The following is a 10185-nucleotide window of genomic DNA, read 5'->3' on the forward strand; positions in this document are numbered from 1 at the left end:
TGAGGATTGCAACCCATGTCCATAACCTCTGCACTGCCTGCTATTCCAATGTTATAAGAACATAAGAAATTTACAAACGAGAGGAGGCCATTCGGCCCATCAAACTCGTTTGGGGAGAACTTAACTAATAGCTCAGTAGTGTTAAAATCTTATCTAGCTCTGATTTAAAGGAACCCAGGGTTTTAGCTTGCGCTACGTTAGCAGGAAGACTGTTCCATACTGTATACGCTGTGTGAAGAAGTGCTTCCTCAGATTCGTTTCAAAATGTTCTCCTGCTAATTTCCACCTATGGCCACGAGTTCTAGTATTTAAACCAATATTGAAGTAGCCATTTGGCTTAACAGCATCCAGACCTGTTAGGATCTTATATACCTGGATCATCTCCCCCCTTAGTCTCCTTTGCTCATGGCTATACATATTCAGCTCAGCTAACCTCTCCTCATAAGACATTCCTCTAAGACCAGGAATCATTCTCGTAGCCCTATGTTGCACCTTTTCCAATTATGATTTTGTGTTTGTCAAAATGAGTCGTTTCCAAACTTCTCAAATCAGCGCACGATTTTCTCCTGCAGTACCCCTGTATTTGTTGAACTCAAACAACTAGCGCACTTTGGCTAGTCAATGCGTCACATTCAGGATGGTACTCATGAAGTTCATTAACTAACTAAGTTAATTAAGTGAGATGGTAGTGAAATTTAACAAGTCTAGAGTTAGTCTTGAGTATCATGTGATGTTTTGGATTGTAGTTGTTACTTTTCTAATTTTCTTCAGGCAACAATTTTTTTTTTGTTTTATTGAATAATAAGGTGATTGGAAATACAGGCATTTTGCTGTATAATATTTTAATGTAGGTTATGCCAACTGGCACCTGCAATTTGCCCATCGCATTATTATTATGTGTCCTGCAATGGACTGGCTTCTACTCCTGGGTGATCCCACTGTAGTACCCTGTCCTGGCTGGAATCTGCTCCGAGATTTCAGTCACCCCGACCAGCATAAACGGTTGTAAGGTGGACATATTTTAGTAAATTTCTTTTAGTTCTTACGTAAAAAATGCCATTAATATAAAATAAATAAAATAGTTTTACAGTAGCAGCAAATTATAATACTCTTTTGTTTGGGGCTTGCTGTATAATCTCATATCAGTTCATGTGACCTCAGTCTGCAGCAATGCTATTAGTATCATTAGGCTTTACAGCGGGTTTCCTGAAGGCAACTGTCAGATGCGCTGCCTATTTTTTAACAAAATACACTTTCCTGCAAGTCCAGCCTCCTTCCAGCCTCTCAAAAGGCTGCTAAGGAAGTAAGCGAGTAAGTAGCTTTATTGTCATCCCAACAATGTGAGGCGAAATATCGTTCTCCGTGACAACAACATGAAACACAACACACAAGCCATGTATATTTATATATATATATATATATATATATATATATATATATATATACATCTGAATGGTATGAATGTGCATATATACAGGGTAAGTAAAGTGAGCAAGATATAGTGTGCAAATTATGGCAAGTTGTGCAAGAATGCAATACTGTACGTGTGTAAAGGTCCAGGTGTGCATAGATGTAGACATATTCACGATAGCAGCCATAACGGGATGGAAATGAATAAATATAAAGTGTTATGTGGTGCAGAGCAGGGTGTGCAGTAAAGACTCAAGTGTGTGTGTGGGGGGGGGGGACAGCGGGCTGTTAGAAAGCATCACTGGCCTGGCCATAAATTCACAAAAATAATATTATCATGAGCACACCATCTTCCTTCTGCTCGTTTAGATGTCTCTCTTTCATAGAAATATATATATCAGCTATATATTATAAACCAAATATGTGATAAATGTGCTAATAAACATTTCTTTCTTTTTCTATATACTAAAATTCTTTAAGCAATACATTCTTCGAACCAAAACACACAGCATCAATAATTTATGGCTGTGCTCCCTGTTTCTGTGAAAGACCTTTTTACATTAAAAATGAAAATTAAAATTACTAAAATTAAGAAAAGATAGATAAGCCAGAACATAATTTGCTATGCTCATTGGCCCTGCAAGCTGTATGAATAAAATTTAAATAAATGAACTTAAACAAATTGCAGAATGAAGACACAGTTAAGTCCTTCCAGATAGTACTGAATGAAATTACAATACATTGACAGATAGTTGGGGCAAAATTCAAACATTTCGTTAAATTGGGCTAGAGTTCAGATTGAATCAAGCACTGTAATACTTTTAGTTTAAGAGGAATTGATTAAAAGCATTATCCTGACAAAAAAAAAAAAAAAAACACACAAAATATTATGTAGCTTTCCAACTTGAGCCAAAAGCCATCTTGAGCCAAAGCCTTGAGTGTTTGAGTGTAGCGTTACAGCACGTGAGGAAGCTCGTGCCTTTTTCTGTCTCTTAACTAAAGGCCAGCAGCCCGGGATTATACATTTGTGTATTTCTCATGCATTTAGAAAAGCGTGCGAATTAAGCTACTGTAAAATAATGCATCTATGGCAGTTGATTTAATAGGTCATCAGCTACCAACCTATATGCTCGTCTGCGGAAAAAACACGAAGGCCCGCTCTTTGCCAGCTGAATACCTGCTCCTGCTGGATCTTACTAAAATGGACAGGATGATGCACTGGATGACCAGTTAGAACACGGGATAGAGGGAGCATGGAGATCTAGACTCCTATTGTTTTATCATTTTCCCCAATAAAACTATATATTGGTCTAATTGATTAAGGCTTTTCTTGTTATAATGAATGACATAAAAGTTCCCTTTTATACTGTATGTGTTCAGATGATCATGATTGCTAAGTAATAATTATTACAATTCTTATTTCTTTTTTTAGCAATTTTTCATCACTCCAAGCCAGATTGCTGGTTAACGACAGCAGGTTGTCTAGAGCAGGGGGCTTGAACAGCCCCTCGTGTGCCTTAGAGCTTGATTGACATCACTGGTGAATCCTGGACTCTCTTTGATGTGCCTTTTTCTGAACGGGTTGAAAATGTGATGTCAGTGAAAATGTTAGATTAATCAGTTGAAAGGGGACTGATCGCGACGAATTGCATGAACACGTGTGATAACAAACAAAAAGTCTGACTTCCCGACGTCGGAAGAGCATGGAACTAACAGTTGCCTTTTTGTTTGCAAAGCTGCAGACAAAGATTGTTTACCAAGGATCATCTGGCGTTCCTAAACACTTGTGTTTTTGACAGGGTTGGGTATTTTTTTTTTTATCGAGATGAACTATCTTCTATTAGTCAGAAGAGGGTCTTAGATCTTCTCACAAAGGGATCTTCCTGGAAGGTGGGGAGTGTTCAGGAGATGGATTAATGACCTGCTGCTTATCTTCACCCACGCCTGCGGAGCAGACAATGCCTAGGACCGATCATGGTCCTCCCCATGATAGCATAGCAGGTAGGAAGATGAAAGTGCATGAACATGATCTCACAATGCTTAACTCTGTAGCACGAGGGAAACGGACAAATCGACGGAATACAAGCACGAGACAAAGGAAGGACACTCACTAAAGATTTATATATGTAAAAGGTGTTTGCAATTTCACCTGCATTTTCTGGAATTACCAAGAAATTCCATTAAAAGTTTGAAATTTGACTCCAGTCGGAAATGCATGTTATTTTGATAATAGACGGTGTTTTAAATAGATTGCTTGCCCCCAGAGCAGTAGATATGGATGCAATTCATAGTGACATTTGAAAGACCTTTTGATGCATTTGTTTGTGTTAGCATTAATAAAGGTACTATTTCATGTTACAAACTCTACCCTGGTGTAATATATAATAAGCAAACCATTCATTTTTAAACTAAAAACTATGTTACGTTAACAGGTATGCGGATACACATTCTGCCCTAAGTACTACGGGTAGCAGGGCATGATACAGTGCACTTTGTCACCATGCTGGATAAGACTCCTTATACCCAAAACCACAGGCCTCTAATGTCTCTGTTAGCCTGTGTTTTCACAGAGTCAATGGGTAGCAGATGCACCCCCTGCAAAACCAGAAAATTTACTATTGATTAATGCTTCAGCTCTTATTTGCTGAAACCACAGTGTGCTTCTAGCTGAGGCTGAGGCTGCGCAGGGATTCACCAATAGAATAAGGAAGAAATAAACCGCAAAAATGAGTTTAAAATGCCCATCTAGCTGCAATTTCCATCATGACATTTGCACATTTATAAAACATCAAGTTCTGACAATGTCTGTCGCACTATAATTTCTCTACAATTACCATGTCTAGGGTGACGGGAATCGAACCATCTTGAAGTTTCAAAGACACAAAAGAATTATTCATTTTTTTTATAATTAAATGTATGGGGGGCCTTGAGAATCTATCGTAATCTAAATTAAATCAGTATCATTTACATACATCTATGCCATGAAAAAATGAATGAAATGCTCAACAATAAATAACGGAATGTGTTCAATGTAAAGATCAAGACAACAAACTGTACATGAGTCAAAACAAAATCAGATTAAGCTAGAATTAGATCTGACACCCCCAGCTGTAGAGTCTTAGAGAGATTATTCTTCTGGACGATGCAGTGTTTACCTATGTTTAGCTATTTGCATTATGGAGAGCCGGGTCCGTCACATGTATCTCTATATACAGGACACAACAGCAAATCTGACAGCATGGATTCTTCACTATAATCCTACATCAAATGGATTCCTCGTCAGAAGGATGCTCCAAACAGCATACAGAGTGTGCCCTCCGGTCTCCCGCAAAAAAATCAGTTTAATTAGACATATCTTACATTTTATCTGAATACACTTGAAGACATGTGAATCATTAACCCTCAAAATTACTATGTACAGTAAATATGTTTAAATATTTCATAAGGTGTGGCCATATTGCTCTAATTGATCCAATATATGCCTCTTATTGGGTTCCATTAACCTAATAGTGTCATGAATAAATTATGAGAGTCCTGAGTTTTTCCTCTCACCAGTTTCAGCCTTGGGGTGTCAGGAAGGAACATTTTTAGTGACCCTCCAGTTGTTACGCAAGCCCTTAAATATTTACCATTTGTCCGGTTCAGCACTATATGTGCCAAAATGTTTAAATGCTTCAGGCTGAATATTATAAATGATCATTTATACTTACCTGAAATAAAAGACCAAATATAAAATTTAAGCTATTACAAATTCATGCATATTTTTTTTCCTTATGAATTGCTCCTGTTACAAAAATGAATGCAATAATACGTATATCATAATAATATAATTATTATAATACACGAGTACGATATCACTGAAGGTACGTTGTGACTGGTGATGACATCATGATTACCAGATTAAGGTAGAAGTGGGACTATGCTGATCAGAATTATAAAACCTCAGACAGGCTCCCATAATCCTTTAAATTTGTTTCTTTTTGTTCTCAATCTCACTTTTCGGCGGACAAAGCAATTTATACAATTTTTAAAATATTGGATAATATGCATTATAAAGAATGCAAACATTTAATTGCTATTACAGTAAATCCAATTAGCATGTTTGTTGAAATAAAATGTTAGCTGTTATGATACAGGGTTTATCCAGCCCTTGATTTTTTTTCTTAATTATTATTTGTATTTGACTCTGTGGTTCATTGTACGCTTTTGTTTCCTGAATTAATGTTTAGCGGGAGAGAGGACACGTCTGTGCTTTTTGTCTGGATAGCATCACGGTACCCATGGGTCCCCTAGTGGTGAAACGAAATTAAAATTCATGCTGGTTCTTTCAGTCGCTCCCCTCTGATCAAAACGATGTACACAACAGAAAAAGTACCTGGAGGTAACAGAGGGACGAACAAGCACCCAGTGCCATTTTGATGGCTGTGTTCATTTTAAGGAAAGGACATAAAAATGCTAATAAAAACAAATTGATGTTTTTTTTTTTTTAATAAATATCATTCGACAAACATTAAAAATATCTCAGAAAGAACAAAGCAATAAGCAAAAGCGATGTGTAAACCACAGCACTAAAAAGGCAAATGCTTTATTGATTTTCACAATGAAATACTTTAGCTGGACATAGAGGCTGCTATGTTGCACATGTTTGTAATTTACACCTAACTATTATATCGATCCCTACACACAATGTATAGGGGAATCTATTTGTAGCACCTGTGCGACTGGGACTCTGTTATTTGCTTATCTTGTGTCCGTGAGCATCTATGTGTTTGTGCGCACATGCGTGTACTTCATTCAAATTCAGTCACAAACTGCATATGTGGTGCCCAGCTGCAGTTCATGGTGGACATTTTGTTTCACAGTTATTGAGGAAGGGACACTTGTAGGATAGACTTAACTTGAAATCATTCAAAGATGGAGAGTTTGTATTCCAAGGGACATATTTTACTACAGTACTGCAAATAATACAGTACCAGTGCCACTGCACTGCCAGTGCCAGTGCCACTGCATTTGTAGTGCCAGGCTGCCAGTCAATGGTGGACATTTTGTTTCACAGTTAGTGAGGAATGGGAACTTGTATGATAGATATAATTTCAAAATCACTCACCATTAAATGATGGAGAATCAAATATTTTACTACAAAACAACAAATAATATAAATGTTTTTGTTAATTATGAGGCCACTTCTATTTAAAATTGAGCTGCCCATTACAATCTGTTGAAACGCATACAAATATGCAACATTATTTCCTATAAATATACAAGAAGTATAATTCCAGCAAGTGGCCTACACTAAGGTTTGGCAATATCAAATACGTATATGGTCCATTAAACATAACACACAACAATGCTGGTTATGTTAACATTTTTTTTTTTATTCCAAGAAAATGATTAACGGCCAACGTTGTTCCAGCTAGCGCAAGATTCAAAGACTCAAAGCTGCAATCATGACAACAGTGGGAAACAAATGATGTTTTCACTGGCGGCTTGACAACGCAGCCCAGCGTTCATTTAAATGCGCTGCATATGTGCCCTAAATATTAGGGAAAAAAATACAGAATCAAACAGGCAGCCAGGTACTTTAGGGTCAAGGGATTTAAGTTCCTTGAAGTCGCTGAAGAAATGACTCTCCTCAACTACGCGTATTCTTAAGCAATAACAACGCAATCTGTATTATCCACCCAAGAATACCCGTCACCGAAGAGAGTCTTAAAGAAGAAAGCAATTTAAATCGGAAGATATTGCATGATCCCCAAGCATTTGGCCGCAGCGAGAGGCTTTGAAATGATTGATTGAAGATGCCTTGTATCAGAAGGCAAGGCCCCATCAATGGTTTCTCTGCAAACAGAAGTTAACACAATGCATTTTGAAGTGATGCTAAAATGCTGTAATACCCTCCTCTGCATTTACACTACTCTCCCCCCCCCCCCCCCCCGCTCCCCCCTGATTCTCCCTCAGTTATTAAATCAAGCAAAACTGAAAAGAGGAACTGTGGAGAGGTGAACCCGCCTCTGCATGAAACACTTACCTGAGCCATCAGCAAACTCTTCCATTTTTGCTCCAGTCCCCCCAGATCTGTTTTTTTATCATTCCCATCACTCCCAGTCCTCAGTGGCAGAGCGTCTCCCGTTTCACTGGCACATATCCAAGAATAATGAGTGTTCCTGGAAAAGTGGCCAATGGTTAGGGTTCACTGCAAAAATCACGGCCTTTCAAGCCTCCCTTAACATCACCATTGTTTACCCCATTAATAGCCAATGGCCCTGACAAATGTCAGGCAGAAAATCCAGCAGCAGCAGCAGGAGGCAAATTATAGATAATATGGAAAATAATTGGAACGAAGGCTGTCAGAATATAAGAGCCATTTGTGCCTCTGTGTTTTCCACTCTGTGAAAGGGGCATCACCTTTATGTATATGAATCTAACAACAGAAATTTAAATCTCATTTATAGCTACCTGTAGAGGTGTCCTATGATGCCTTGTCATATAGGATCATACATCTGACAACGAAATTCGTATTAAAGCATAGAAAAATGCATATTACCTCACTGAAAATAATTTCATGCATCTGTACCCATCCATTTATGAAATAATTGGAATTATACCACTGATCACACAATCGCAAAATCTCTGCAATAAACAAAGTAGATCTTTAAAATTATCCTGGGAAATTTTATAATTACTAAAATGTGATACGTGCAAGTGTATTAAACAATTATACACAAATTTATAATTAAATTTTAATTCCTTAGTAATCGACACTCAGAATAATACCATGTATAATGCCAGGCCACATAAAATTCTTTTTAACTAATTTATCAGTGCTGGTTCTACAAAAATACTAAATCCTAATAATTATTCATATATCTCGTTTTTTCATATCACTACGCCAAAGTTTTTCCCACGTGCTTATGTCCTTAACATGTAAACCAGAGACCTGTAAATTTAAAACACATAATTATTAAACGGTAAGGATATACATTCCAAAAGGCCGTATAAGGCATATTGCAAATATGATTTTCAATACGAAATATATGTGAATAAACACACGAAACGCTAGAGAATAAAATATAGTATAAAATGTAATATTTGACAAAGAAATAATTAGCGGATGAATGAATGGCCCTTCAAACCCGCTATCGCATAACGATCTTCGGCTTCACTAAACAAATAATCAAATATATGTTGAAAGCTTTGAAGCAAATACTGAAATTATTATCCAGTAGAAACGCTCTCCAGCATCCCGTAACCCCCGAAAAGAACTCACACAAGTCATTGATATAATACCTGAAAAGCAGTAATACCCATTTCCGGAGGCAATGCGTTAACAAAATCCTCAAAAAAAAATAGTCTCTCGCAAAAAACTAAATAAAAACATAAAAAACACGAATGTTTGGCAAAATAATCACGCTTCAAAACGAGAAATAAAAACAGAGAGCACTCCCTGATCGCATGCTCGTATGATAACGTGCAAATACGGCATCCAGAGGAGGGAAACGGGCTTACCAAAACTAAGTCCCAGTTTGCCCCCCATGCAGAAAGGGGTGCCGAGCCCCGAGCCCCTCTCTCCACGAGCGGCAGCTGTCCCGAGGCGCTGAGCACAACAAAAGGTCCTGCGCATCACCGCTACGGCAGAGCGGACTGTTCACTGTGATACCATTTCCTGCGAGAGCGCTGCCTCTAAGTGCAGAGACGTACCCCCGCGGTCCGCAATTTTTCCTCCAGCATCACCCCTGTCAGTGATGCTATTGGACATGAATTCAATCCTACTTCTTTGTACAAAAAATTGTGGATTTGATATTCCTTCTAGCGGAGTGGATTTAATCAATCAATGTGTCTCCGTGCATATTTATTCAGCTTGAAATAGGCAAAGTTCCTCAAGGTACACTAATCCTCAGTTTTTCCTTGTCATTCATATGGATTTTCCCCACTCCTTACTCCAGTACACTATGCTGGTGGGGAAAAAGGAGGAAGAAGAACAACCGAATGAAAATCTCTGCTGCCTTTTTTTCTTTTTCTTTTTTTCTTTTACTGTTGAACATCTCGGGATGAATCCGTATTCACCTCCTCATTCAGCTGCTCCCGCCTCATTACAAGGATTCAGCGGCGCGTTATTCTGCCACCACAACTCGCAGGACCCGCGATTGCGATTTAATTGCAGGAATCCAATGAATATGTTAATATCGTGTGGGTAAAGTATAGAAATCCAGAGAGAGAGAGAGAGAGAAGGAAAAAAGGCTTCAATCAGGCACCACACATGACAACAACACGATTACAAAACTCTGCATTTAAGTCGCCTATGTGCCACTCAGCAGACTGAAATGTTGCATTTATTAAACTGTGATTCTTTCCCAGAAGAAAAAAAAGGGAGGAAACATGAACACATCCAGAAGAATTCAGCCAGCTTACCCTTTCAGTTCTGCTCCAAAGGAAACCTCCCACTGAGCACAAAGCCCTGGAGTCATCTGATGTTTGACTGTGATATGCCTCGGATGAGCTTGTCTTCCCGTGGTCCACGGTTGATTTATACGGGTTCCCGTGCAGGTGCTCGTGGGGGGGCCGGGGGGCGGCGGGGGTGGGAGGAGAGGCGCTGGCTCGGCGTGCAGGCGTTAGCTAGGAGTCGGCAGCGTGCCGGGCCAGGACACCGCTCCAGGAGCCCCCCCCCCCCCGCCCCCCCCCAAGCCTGCGGAGTGAGGGACAGGCCCGGATCTGCAGGTAGAGGATGCCGACACGGAAGCTCGACAAAAGCGCGAGAGACGCCCCTGTGCTCTGAGA

At 39.1% G+C, this 10185-nt stretch overlaps 1 long non-coding RNA gene across 1 annotated transcript; it reads right to left on the bottom strand.

The window, feature by feature from the left end:
* Nucleotides 1-6764: 6764 nt before the first annotated feature.
* On the bottom strand, nucleotides 6765-9922 carry LOC125708800 (uncharacterized). Its single transcript, XR_007382542.1, has 3 exons — nucleotides 9820-9922; nucleotides 7439-7574; nucleotides 6765-7248 (listed from the first exon to the last, which is right to left on the bottom strand). It is a non-coding gene; the product is annotated as an uncharacterized LOC125708800 (long non-coding RNA).
* Nucleotides 9923-10185: the final 263 nt, after the last annotated feature.

This window comes from Brienomyrus brachyistius, chromosome 15 (genome assembly GCF_023856365.1).
Source record: "Brienomyrus brachyistius isolate T26 chromosome 15, BBRACH_0.4, whole genome shotgun sequence".
Taxonomy (NCBI): Eukaryota; Metazoa; Chordata; class Actinopteri; order Osteoglossiformes; family Mormyridae; genus Brienomyrus; species Brienomyrus brachyistius.